Below are 14375 nucleotides of genomic sequence, written 5' to 3'. Positions count from 1 at the left end.
TAATGGTGCTCGATGGTTATGTCTTTTTGTTTTGTTTTGTTTTTTCTTTTCCACTGAATGTGGAACCAATCTGATCTCAGTGCTTACTTATGTGTTGCTGGGTTGTATCATCACGTGGCAGCAAGTTTGCTGTTAACAGAGCCAGAAGATTTCTCTTCCATCAGAGAAGCTGTTTCCCCTCTCTTCTTTTGTTTCCCATAAAATCCTGTTAGGGCAGAGTGGTGATCTTTAAGCAAGCTGCAAATTCATTGAATCAACACTACCTGTGCCCAGCTTTTCTTCGTTACACTCCCTTAGGAACTGAAGCAGTCACAGCAAGAAGCTGGAATACATGAAGAAAGTGGAACATTGAGATTTTATTACCAAAACTGATCTGCGGCCATAAATCCTGATGATCTTTGAAATTTACTGAATTGAAGCTAACACTAAAGCTGGTACCAAAGTGAATGGACTTTTCGCAAATGTTCTCTTGTGCTGAATAATTTCCTTTTTTGGGTTTTATCCTATAGCCTAATAGCAACCGGCTATGAGAGCCGTGAGATCTGGATTGAAGACCAAACTGCATCACTAAGCTGATGTGTGATCGTGAATGATATTTTTCTGTTTCTACATACCAAATTGCTCTAATGCTCCATCTTCCAAAAGAGGTAAAGAGGTGCTGTGTTGACTCAGATAATTTTGACAAAGAATTATCACACAAAGAACTATTTCAGCAGATTCACTCTATAAATAGCATGGCCTCATTCCACCCTAATACATTTTCCACACAACCATCTTTCTAGGCAGCTTGGAAAGATTCTCCTGATGGCTACCAATAAAAACAACCATCCGTTGCAATTTTGACTGTGCAAGTAATGTCTAGCTGCTCCATCTGTATAAAAGATGTTGTCCAGATCTCCTGATGATGTATAGCGCTTGCCCTGATGGCAATGTGTTAAGGATTAGAATAATAATAATAATAAAAAATCCAGTTCTATCATATGAAGCCTAAAAATAAAACACAGGAGTTTTGTCTTTGGCTTTCTCCTCTCTGGTCTCCAAGGTGTCCAGACAACCTCAATGATGTATTAATTTCTGCTCATTTGCCACAGCCCTCCAGGAGCAATCAGCTTCTGGGAGGCACATATTTTCGAGGGACACATCTCCTGTTAGAGACAGCAGGGTGAGCCTTGCCTTCCCACACAGTGCATCCAGCAAGCTCTGGACTTCTTCTGGCAGTGCCTTGTGAGGATGCCCAGTGGCTGTGGGCACACTGAGCTCTTCACGATATGTTTGGTATCTTCATTTTTCCCTATCTTTGCCATTTAATTGAATGGCATTATTTCACAGGACAAACCAGAGAATTCTCACCAAATTTACCACAGTACCCCGAGCTTTTAGGGGGTGAAACACAGTTTAGTGGTTGAATTACAGAAGTTACTTGTCACTGTTGTCCAGTGACATCAATCAGCTTCTTTCAATGCCTCTCAAGAGAAAAATTCCAGCTATCATCCTCATTAACGATGTAAATGCTCCTGGGGCAACTGATGGTTGAAATATGGTCTTTTATTTGTCCTGCCTCCCATGGACACTAAGACATATTTCACTATGCTGATGTGTATTGTAAACACAAGCAAACACATTCAAAGGCAACCTTATCCTATAACTTTTTATTTCCAAACCTCTTAAAAATGAAAACTCTTCATTGTAAGGAGAGCTTTTAATAGCTTCTATGTTCATCTATCACAAAGAGGGCTTACTCAATCCACCACCTCTGAGCTGTCAGCCATTTCAGATTGCCTTGTCTATATGCCCTGGGATTTTGTAAGAAATAAAACCAATATTCTAAGTTGTATAGATTTACAGACTTATTCTAAGGCTAAGGCCACAGCAAATCCTGGTTGTTGTACCAACATTTAAAAACTAGCAGGGAACAAATCTCTCTGCTTAATGGCTCATGTGCAATTTGAAATGGAAATAAAATATGTTTGAAGTCTATATTATACATTTAAATAGATTAAAGAGAGAATAAACAATCAGTGACAATACATGTGTGCATTAATGCAGAGAAGGATCAAGTCTTTCAAGTCTTTTAGATTCCTAAGGGGCCTCCCTGGTTTAAAACTGGCAGGACAGCTCGTTCACAAGAGGATCAAAATATATTATCCTGCAAGGAAAATACAATATTCTTAACATGCCAAGAAATTTTTGATCCTCAGATGAAAGTTTTGTGGGGTTAAAGAAGTAGATTATTTTGGATCTCAGAAAAATTAAAAGCAGATTTGTCCACTCAGACAAAAACAAAACAAAACAAAAAAGCAAGCACACACAGATCACCAAGGAAAACAAAACAAAAAGCCAAATGCAAATCACCTCAGCCCAACATCTATTTCTTTTGGAGATCCAGACCCAAGAAGGTCTTGGATGGAAGGTCTCTTGGCCACTGCTGGGAGAGAGCAGCATGGTGCTACGTGGGACATGGTGCCTGGCTGGGTTTGAGTGTGTGTCTTCATGCAGACCATGGGATGTCCCGGGAAACAGCCGCTGCCACAGCCTTCCAGTCAGTCCTGCATTCAAGCATTTGTGGTGGTGGCAGAAGAAGTTGCAGGCATCTCCCAGGTGCTTTATCCTCCCCGACAACCCTGGAGCACGCAACTGAGATACGTGTAATGGCTTCTTTCCATCCAGAAATACCAACAGGAATGGGCCCTGCCTGGCTTGCATCAGAGAAGTCCTGACTAAAGCAATATGGTAATTATTTACTGTACAGAGCTTTTTAGTAAGTGTTTTACTATAAATATTTAGTTGTACCACTGCAATTCTTTCCCCAGCTAGAGTGTTGCAAGCTGTAGGTAATCTTCTGTTATTGTTATTTTTCCCCTCTCTTGAGAGCTGCCCAGAATAACTCAAACAGAGTCTTTGTGGGGAGATGATCATCTCACTACCTAAGCAGAATACCATAACTTTTATGCCAGGTAGAGAAGGAAGCCAGAGGCTGATAATTAAGCTGTAGTTTGTAGGATTAGCAAAACAGTCACTTTTCAGCTTTGGGAATCTAATAAATTAAATTACCAAAGGCCTGATCTTTCTCAAACTGCAAACAATGCACTCAAAAACTGAGCTGAAGCTTCAAATTTTGTTGCCAGACAGTTAAGCTGGTGTGGCTTATGTTTGACGCCAACCTTCAACTGAAAGGCAGTGGGATTTTCAAGGGGGCTGCATGTGTTTGTGGGAGAGGGAAAAAAAGATACAAAAATGTTCTCCTGGCATCTTAACAGGACCCTCATTTTAAGAAGTACATCTGAACATCAGCTCAAGGATTTGAAAACATCTTGGGGTCTGCACCCATAGGTCAGTGAAATTACACTTCGGTGTATACCCTTGGGATGTGGCAAGAATTCAGCTGGGTGGGGAGATGTTGGTGCTGGAAAACTTGGAAAAGCTGGACTGCTTTGGAGGATGGCTAAGCAATGGCTTGGTTGCCTATGGTGCTTTGTCATATAATGACAAGTGTATCTCACCCCCTGCAAAAGACTTTTAGGTAGTGGGATCAGGCTGTTTTAGGCTTACTGGTGACGTGCCCACCGAGCTCCTGGTTTGCCTGTTCCCCCTGCCTCCTCCCCATACCTCTGACATGGCCCTGCTGGGTGTACTGGTGTCCCCATCTCTGCTCATATTCTTTCTCTTCTGTTCCTCAAGGTATCAAAGTCCACATATGCCTGAGGAATCAGTAGCATTTCTATTAGACCTCTGTCAAAGAGCATCAAAACTCGGAGAAATATGTTCAAAAATAGAATGGGGTTCACAGGCTGGGGGAGAGCAGCTTCTATAAAGTTGTGCAAACACCCAAGGAAGCAGCCTCTCCCATGTGCTAATTTAAAACCCCTCTGCAAATGGATGATTATTTCTACATTAAATATACATGTACATACTGTTAATGTTTGATAAATAATTCAGTGCTATAATGCCACTGAAAAAATAGGGCGCTAAGCACAGATTTGGTAATGCATTGTATATTATATTTAGCTTCATTCCTCTATTTACACCAACCTTTTTCTTTTCTATTTTTCACCCATATATATATATATAATAAAGATATATATAATAATATATATAAAATAAAGAAAACTATGGTAAATTGCCTCAAAAACATTGTTTATGCCTTCATGAAATGCAGACCATCCCATGGCAACTGCTGGTTCATCCCTCTGTTAACATGTGGTCCAGAAGTGTCTATCAGATTAAAGTTTAACAGGTTTTAAGTCCTTCAAAGTGGTGGGGGTGGTACGGGACCTTGTTCCTTGTTGTGCTGTGATGAGTATTTCCCTCATCCAAGCTACAGTCTTCATTGTATGACATTAGGAAAGGCACAGGGTGACACCGGCTGGCTGCCTCCTGTAGCCACGTTGGCAGGGGAGAAGGCAGGGCTGGGGCAGGTGGGGAGTCCTCTCCTCTGCTCAGGACTGACAGAGGGAGGTTGTCCTTTGCCCCCCATAATGGATAAATATTCTTCAGCATTGGCTGCTGAGGGTGGTATCGCCATTTACTGAAGTACCTTGCAGTGCAGGAGGGTTACATAAATCAGGGCAGCATCCTGAAGACTTTTGAGGATACGTAATAGCTTTGCTTTCCCCTGGCACACAGAGATTTACCTCTTGTGCTAGACGTGGTAAATTTAGAGTGCCATCAGACAGGCAGCTGGGGCAGCATTTCATCAAGTCTATAAACCCCCAGCCTTCAAAGCACCAGCAGAAGTGGATGCTGTCAAACCAGATGGGTTTTGACATCAGAGAGCTGCCCCTGGGTGCTGCTTGCAGATGGGGGATATTGACCTTCTGTATTGAGTCTGTGAAGAGCAACATCCCTTTCCCTGTCAAGGAAGTTCTCCCCCTAACCCAGTGCTGAGTCTTACTTCTCACTGAACAAAACTACACCCATACAACTAGCAAAAGGGCAAGGCCCTCCTACAGAGCGAGCCTTGATTTATGATTATGTTCACAAATTAAAATTGTGAATGATTCAGGGTAGGCATATTGCCATTTCTCTGTGAGGACTCTAATCATGAGGGGTTTGTGAATGCTGAATGTTTCACGGATTGAACGATGAGTTATTATCAGTCCAACATTTTGCATCAGAAAATGTAATTTATAATCAGAGCTCTCTGTTCCTTCCTCAGATACTTCATTCACCCAGGTGGGACAGAAACAACACACAAGGTCAATGGCTAATCACACAGCCACCTATGAGACAATCCAAAGAATCCTTTAACACCAAAGAATTATTCACCCAAACTGCTTTGAGTGTATTTATTAACAAATACCTGCTATCACGATCAGCTCACTAATGACTCACTTCGAATCTGGATAATTTCAGATGAAAGGGAAAGGACAGTGGCAGAATCGTAATTGCAACATGATTATGAGCATCTCCTCCCTTTCCCTCCCTCGCCACCATGGGAGCTTTAAGGAGTAATTGGATATTCATGTAGGAAGGCTGAGGAGCTAAATCACGAGCAGGTCAGCCAAATGCCCTATCTTTTGTTCACAGCAAACTTTAAATGACTGTTGCTATGCGATTATTTCCAAGACAACTCTTTTGAAAAAGCATCATAGTTACCAAGATGCTTCAGAAATACTGCACATAGACACGAAGAATTGGGAGTCTTCAGAAGAGTGGATTAACTACCCAGGAAGTATCAGTGCAGGGAATATACATCCACACGTATTATCATCAGGAAAGCGACGTTATGTAGCAGAAACGGTTAGCAAGGAACGCATGAAATGGGAAACTCTAATCCATGGGTGGTAATACTTGGTAATATTTCAATATGAACTACAGAGCCATTTAGTTGCTGTAATGCATTAATATGATGCCTCTTAGCAATCCTTATCAAACTTACAAGTTCCTCAAAAACTGAGACATTGCTGCAAAGATCTAGGTGACTTTTTGTGGTCCCTATCAGCCCTTCTATTTGTGAATCTATATTTAATTTAAAAATTAATCGTTTTCTTTGGATAGCATCCAATGTTAAAGAAATTCCCATTGTATGTGCTTATAAGGAGTTCTACTGCAAATATTTACTTCAGTGCTAAAACATTATTTCCTGCTTATCCATTGTGATTAACTGAAAATAAACTAGGATTTTACAAATTTGAGCTTGTAGTACCAGGACAATTTTTGTTGTTTATTCTCACATTTTATTGTTTCATATTACAGGTTTTGTGCAGACCTTTCCAGATTTTCCTAACATAGCTGTTTCTCTTCCTGGAAAGATCTTTGTACCTCAGTCAGTTGAGTTGCATGACAGCGTTCCTGCATTTCAGAACTGATCAGTAATAAAACAGGTATTTTCTGTGACCAGTACTAAGTAGAAATCATTGTCTGAATGTAGAGTGCACGAAGGAAAATTGTCTGAAGAAGTGGAGTGAGAGAGAAGAAAAGGCGTACTGGGCAAGTTGCTTGTCTCTGTGTGTCCTTCCTATCATTTTCATGCTTTATAACCCTGAAAAATTGTTTCTCTGTCTAGGCGCCAGCCAGGTACAGCATAAGCAGATAGAGGATGAAGTGTGCAGCACCTGGCAACATTTCTGAACCCTGAGCTGAAATGACAACTGTGAAAGAACCAGAAGGGAAGTGCAATTTCTACAAGAGAATCCCTGTCATGCCCGCTAATTAATGCCTCCGGCACATGAACCCCCTGTCCCTATCACACTGGGCTGAAACTGAAGCTGTCAGCTCATTTGGGGCAAGTCACCGTAAGGGCTATGAGGCTGTAATATCCCCTACAGCCCTGTCATGTTGTTTGCAGCCCAGGACAATATAGTCAGTGCAGGGAAGCATCCAAGAAGGGAAAAAAAAAAAAAAAAAAAAAAAAGGTGTTGGAAAACAAGAGAACAGAGAAGCAAAATCACATAGCAGTAAGAAGTAACAAGAAACACATGAAAATGAGAACTACCTCCATGTATGTCAATATTTGCCATCTCCAGCAGCATGACCCCCAGAACAAAGGCGACGGGTTCCCTGCTGCCTAGTGACAGAAACGAAAACAAACATTTCCTACAACCCAAGCCTGGCTGCAGAGCTTGCAAGTAATCTCTTATTTATATATTCTGCTCAGGGGATAACCTTAGCTCCAGAAACGCCTGGCATTTCAGCAGAACAAGCCCCTCTTTGGGAGGAACACAATGGCCAAGCTGCAGGCGCAGGGCTCCCTGCTGTGTTGTGCAGGAAGGGCTGTGATTTCCCTTCTTGGTTTCTCTGCATTTGCAGGGGTATTACTGCTTATTCACATAAAACAAAAGAAGGAATATGGTGCATATGGTCCCACCTTTTTCTCCCCTGCTTCAGCATATTTAGCAATCACCACGAGACCCCATGCTGGAGAGATGACTTCTCGCCTTCACACTCCTATCAGAAATGCATTTCCAGGATCATTCCCAGCAAATTAGTCCAATCAATGACTCGGTTGTCATTAGATGAGAATGTAACACAAACTCTCATTACTTTCCACACTGGCCTCCCAGAAGCACCAACTGCTTGATGAAAATGCTTTCGACCAAGCAGTACCCGAGGGTGAGGCCTGGTGGCACTTCACACTGACCCTTATCTCCCACAGCTGGTCTCTCCCTTCCCTGTCCACAAGCGCCCGCTCCCTCGTGGGCACTCAGACACTGAAACCAGCCTCAAATCTTGTGTCTCTCTTTGGAAAAGATTACTTTTTGGCTACTTAGCCTGCCTCAAACCCACCCATGTGAGCTGTGGGGATGGGTGGCCAAGGGACTTGGGAGGGGAGACTGGGACAGCAGAAGCTTTGCCCTGCTTTGCTTTGCTTCTGGTGGCCCTCATGAAGTTCAGGAGGAGGCTCCTGCCATCACGACAAACATCACACAGCAGTTTGGCAGCTTCCCACTCGCACAACCCTCCTGACGGGGAGCCTCCCACTTACTTTGCTGTCGTACTACACACACATAAAGTCTTAGGGCATGTGGTTCCTTAGTGCATTTAAAGTCTGGGTGTTACGCCTTGGAATAAATAGTAATGCCATGTAAAAAGTGGGCGGTAGGGTGAAAAAAAAAGGAAGAAAAATAACTGCTTTCACCTCCCCACCACCTGAGTTTCCAGTTCCTAAGCAGCACTTGCCTGAGTTCAGCGAGGGGCTTTGGCTAACTTGTCTGCTTGGGATCAGTACCATCAGAGACAGCCCCGTGGTTATTCCTGTCACCCAGACACTTCTCCCCGCACCTCTCGGGATGTGGGACACCCCAACTGCTGCCCGGGGAGGACCATGCTGTTGGGCCCTGGATGCTGCTCGCCTCTGCTCTCTCCCTGCCCCTGCTCAGGCGATGTGGGAAGACGGATTCATTTGCAAATGTAAATACCGGCTGTCAGAGAGGGCAAGGGATTAGCTTTACATATGAAGAGGGAGGTGGCACTGCATGCTGTCAGGCTCATTAGGGAAGCAGGCCCCGTGTAGCTGGACCATTTGGTAATGATCTGCCCACTCCATCCTTCCTTTGTTTCTTCAACAACCCTCGGGCTCAGGCCAGATCCCCTGGGCTTTGACATTTTCCCTTCAAAAAAAAACCTATAGCCCTGATCCATTTGTAAGACGGGTCGAAAAATCCAATACAGATGCAGAACGGATCCGTACGATATGAGATATATTAATTTTATTTTTTTAATTAAATTTAACCCCAGCCATACCTTTCCATCACCAGCCTTGTATCTCAGCTGGTGCACTCACATGGCAAAATGGATCAGCTCAGAGATCCTGCCAAAAATAAATTCTATAGGATAGCAGTGGACTTCAGCAGGATCAATGGGCTGACTGCGTTCACTGCACAGCTGCATGATCAAACGCACAATATTCAGTGCGAACACGCAGGTGGAGGTGGGAGAGTGCAGGTGGAAAGGGATGGAGAGTCAGCAGTCTGCTTCGGGTGGCTGCTTCCTGAAACAGACACGGAAAGCTAAATTAACTTGACAGGAGCTCATATTGTGCTACGCATCTTGGGCCCAGCGGATGCTGCAGGCCAGAACAGACGTGATACAGAAAACACCTGGGAATTTCACCATGTAACTCTGGAACCAAGCCCATAGCTTTACAAAAGCCAATATTTATTAAAAAAAAAAAATCAAAAAAAATCAGCTTTATTACCACTACAGCTGTGGATCACTGGGTTCCTGCAGACTTGTCGTGTAGCTGAAACCAAACTTTGGTTTGAGCTTTTTGCATCATTAGCATGAGCTTTTTGCAGTAGGGTCATTAGGAGGTGGAAGGGAAGTCCACGGCTGCTGCTGCACTGCCAAGCACACAGATGAAAATTGGTAACATATTCTCTGGATTTCCATACACAGGAGTTGAAACTGGATGACCTGGGTGAAAAAAAATGGGAATCCTGACCATGAGAGAGTTCTAAAAGGATTCCCCTACACCCTGGTTTCTCTCTCATTCAGATCCCTTGCTTCTCTGAAGTTATTTAGACTAATGTAAAAACAAAATTCTTTTTAAGAGTAGTTCTGTCAAAATTAGTTGAAAATTGGCTGCTGATTTCAAATGCTCTTTGAAGGCGGACATGCACAGCCACCACACCATGCACACATCAGCTCTGCACTGAACCACCCATACAAGTTTCAGCTCCTGGTCCAGAGATGGCTGATCTCTTCAACATTCACGTTGTCTAAAATGAAATTCCTTAAGTCAACACCCATTGCTGAAACCATGGTTACTCACCCAGCCCAAACAACTTGGGATAAAATGCATTTATATTCCCAATTTGCATAAAAATTAGAACGGAAAATGTTTTAAAAGGCAGCAGTGGCATGAAATAAAATGCAATTCTGCTCCATTTCCTACTGGCTGCAGCCCATGCTGGCCATCCTGTTTTCCAATTTCAGTCTCTCCTTTGAAGTTAATTGTTTGCTAGTGAGAGCCGCTGAATAGCAAACCTAATGTGACTCACTGATAGCCTTTCCTCTGTTGGGCAATTGCCTTCCAACACCTCCTGCAGCCCAGGAACCTCTGGGGGCTCACACTTCCCCGCCAGGCATCTTACACCAGGACCTCCTCCCATGGCTCCGTGGTGGGACCTGCCCAAGGACGGCTCCAAGCTTCCCACACTCTTACTGGGGCACCTGACCTTTGCGACTTGAAGTCACACACTGGTTTCTTTTGGCTAATTCAAGGGCTTTCACTGTTTAGAAATGAGGAGCAGGTGGCTCACGGTTTTGGCAGGTGAGGTCTGTATACTGTTGTTTCTGTATGCTGGGGAACTGCTCGGTGGATTCCCTTTGTGGAGTGAGAAGAGCACTCTCCAGACATCTTAACAAACTCTTGATTTTTAAAAGGGACTAAACTCTTCACAGTGTGAAAGTAAGAGAGAGAATTAAGATTTTTTTTTTCCCTAGCCTTTCAATAAAAGCCTACAGAAAGTTTTCTATTAAAAGTCCCTTTTTACATCCACACAAAGGAATTTGCATTTACATGCTTCCGCGCTCAGGAAGCCCGTGGTTTCATCACCTTGTCTTTCCGACTGTGAGAGCTGGGGTCATGATGCACAAGTTTAACCAACCATGGTTTCTTCTCCCATAAGAGATAGTACTTCATTATTTCTCTTAACAACTGCACATTTGCTTGCAAGCAACACATTCAGGTACAAACAATATTATAAAGGAGAAAATAAATTTTCTGTAACAAGTCATGCATACAACATCATTCACATAGGCACTCAGACAGGAACACATTAAAATACATGCAGCACAGTCAAAAAAAATTGCAGATTGCTGTACTGATGGGTTTATTTTCTTTATTATTTCTTCAACTCTAGCTTTTAGCTAATAAAGTCTTATTATGCACCTCCCTACATTGAGAAAGAATTATATTTACTAGGAGAAAAAGGATACTATATTACAACCCAGACCGCCTAAGCCATTTTTCTGTTTCTGTGGGTTCTATAAATGGACTTTATATTTCCTTGAATACATTTTAATACATAAATGCAGAAAAATTATTCTTTTGCCTGAAGCAGACAACTTGGCAAAACAAAACAAAACAAAAGAAAACAAAAAAAACCTGAGTTGAACAGCTGTGTTCTCTAAAAGCTGCTATGAGCTTGGATAGTACCGTTGCTTTTGTGAGAGGAGACAGGAAATAAAATGGTCAGAACTGTGTGAAGAGTACAAAATAAAGGTAAATCAAAGCAATTCAAGGTTTAATTTAATTTTCCTTTGGTTTCTCCTAGAAATGGTAAGACTTTCATGATACAATGGAATTTTGCCCCAAAGTTAAATTTAGCTAAGCTAGATCTTTTAAAATATATGATTATTTTTTATTAATTCAATGACTTTTCACTCTTTTGCCCTCCTGTTCTTCTCGTCCCTGCTATTCAGCATGCTCCATTACCACAAGGAAATGCAGAAGCAGGAAATAAGAGGAACTTAATTAAATTGCAAATTTCCTTAGAAATCTATGTGATCTACTTTTGTAAGCCAGAATTCTTTCAAGACTATACCAATCACCTTTTGGATCTGTCTCTGAAATGACCACTGCCATTTTCTTCCTTTTTACCATCTTCTAGGGTGTTTTTCTCTCTTTTCTAATCACAAGTAGTCATTCTTATTTTCTGAGGAGCTATACTCATATAGCTCCTCAGAGCTATATACATATAACTATATACATATAGCGTATATCAGAGCTATATACATATAGCGTACAAGTCAATTTTCTTGGCTAGCAAAATGTAGCCTAGGTTCAGTTCAACTTTGTTTTTTTTTTTTTCCATGAAAATGTGTCTGTTTTACTCAGTTGAAGGGAGTTGCAGAGTTTCTTTAGCATCCTACCTCCTAAACTCAAGAGGTCTGCTAGAAATTCAACAGTGCAAAACCTCAGCTAAGTTATAAATTATTGCAGTCAGTTCATATCTCCTGGAAATACAGCAGCATTTTGTTTTGGTTTAGTTGATTTTGGCTTTGTATTGTTTCTGTATAAAACAACTGTTTTGAGAAAGCGCTCTGGCTCAGGGCTGTGACGACTCTCTGCCGCCTGTGCCAGACAGGGAGTTGCCACCACTATGCCAACAAAGCACTGGAAGAAGTCCATCTCCCATCTCTGGAGCTGCCCAGCCCTGAGTTAAGACCTCCTCCTGTCACTAGTTGCTGCAGGGACAAGAAGAGAGAAGCCGGTCAGATCAGGAACGCAGAAGTGACGTGCATGATGCACAGGCCTGCATCACCTCCTTCCACCCTAACCTCTGCTTCCACACCCAGCCCGGCATTCTCCCCTCCCACTAGCACTATTTTGTCTCTCCCTTCAGAAGTATGGAAAAGCAAGGCATGTTTTTCAAGCTTTGAACTTTAATGAAATAAGTGTGGGCTACAGAATACTAATATTTCCTCACACCCAGGCCACTGGCTGGGAAAAAGTGAAAGAGACCAGGTGTTATTTGTTCGCTACTCCCTGTAGGATTTTTGCTTTAAAGTGCTGTGTATCCCAGCCACTCTCCATTCTGCTACCCATAGCATGGCTAAATATAATTCTTCAAGAGTGAGGAGGAAGCCATCGGCACTGGGGATGCTGGCAACCTCAGTGAAAAACACTGATCTGATAGCTTACTGTTGTAAAGCTATAGGATCATGAAATCTTAATAAAAGCAAGGATAAAAGCAACTCTAAGCAGACCCTTAGGAGATATATAACCTAGCAGCAACAAGCTGGTTCTCCAGCTAGGTCTACACTAGGGCAACTGGAAGAGCACCGCAGGTTGAGGTCCTGGTGTCAGACACGCCAGGACCTCTGGCTGGGTGGCTACGCTCCATCTCCCTCAACTCCATGTCAGGGACAGAGGGACAGAGGCTGCAGGGAAGAGTCCCAGCTTCATTCCCCTGGGCACATCTTGCAGCACAGGAGATGTTGTAAAGCCATCTCATGAACATCCTAGATATGATTAGTTTGCCCAGTGCTAACAGGGAAAATGTGTAAGCTCAACATGCCCACACCTATTTAATCAATAATGCATCGATAATGCAAAAAGGTGTCTGGGGTGTCCCCTGAACCAATATGTGTTGATATTCATCCAATCATCCAAAGCCCAAACCAGTCAGATTTAATCATGACATGGCTTATTAGACTTACATTTTATTTTTAGTGTGGTGTGAACATGACTGAGGAAAACAAAGATGCAGGTAACTGCTGTGTACTATATCCCTGTCAAACTGACGTCGTTTGTATGTGTCATTTCAGCTCAATCCAAAGCAAATATACTTCTCCACATGCATCTGCCTGACTGGTACTCCTGAGTAAAATCAGCATGCAGGGCTCTACACCCTGCTGCAACCAGGCCAAGTTCACTCATGGCCAGACCACCAAGAGGAATAGAGATTTCAGCAGGAATAAAGTCTTTTTGCTCTTCTTAAATATGAATTTTGTTCCTGTTCCTACAGTTTTGGAGGGTGCCTGGAGGCAGGGGAATTCTTTTCAGTGTTGAGCAGTAGCATCATTTCTATATTTTTGTAAGATATGGTGAAGATGGGTATCAATAGACAGAACTGACACTGCCTGTATTTGCTTCTCTATGATGTTTATCTCATTCTGAACTGAAAAGATGCAGGTTCTCTCATACAAATGCCTTATGAAATAAAGCACAATCTACCTCTACTTGACTTTAAAACATAAAAGTGAGGTAATAAGAGAGAGAATCACCATTCAGGGTTTTCCAAAATCCCCAGTACAGACCTTGTTTTTCATTTGGCATTTCAAACAACAAAGCTTGAGGGCCTACCCCGATGTTTCTTTATTCATCCGTTTTCAAAATAACTTTAAACATATTCCTTGTTAACTAGGAGTTAATCCTACACAAAGAATAAAGACTTGGCTGTGAAAGTGTTTTTTGCCCTGCTTATTAGTCTCCTGGGGGGAAAAAAATGTAATATCAGTGCATCAAAAACTTGATGCAAGCCTGTAAGTCTGCAAATACCTGCACCTGCACTCACATGTGGAGAGTAAGATCCTGACCCAATGAAAGTCAGTGGGATTTCTGCCCTCAGCTCCAACACGGTCACTGGTTTAGCCTGTGAGCAGTCAGATTAAATGAGAACTGTGCATAATCAGCTACTCCAAGATTTGTAGGGGATTGTGCCCATGTTTTTAATTCTCTCCTAAATTAAAGATTAATTATTTCTAAGTGTCAATTGTATTATTTTGCTAATTTGTCTGTGCGTGATTCCCCATGCCAGCTGGGCACATAATAATGTAAGCACCACTCATTTTGAAAAAGGCTCAAAGCAGGCAAAACGCTGAACATCCTTTGAAGCGATTAAGTTCTCTGAAAGGAGCAGAGGATGGTGTGGCAGTCAGCTTGGAGTTCTCAGCACAGAGCTATGTAGTAATCTCCTGGTGTGAAA

Source organism: Anser brachyrhynchus (genome assembly GCF_964034855.1).
Source record: "Anser brachyrhynchus genome assembly, chromosome: 4".
NCBI classification, from domain to species: domain Eukaryota; kingdom Metazoa; phylum Chordata; class Aves; order Anseriformes; family Anatidae; genus Anser; species Anser brachyrhynchus.
Note: the sequence above shows the minus strand (reverse complement) of the source record.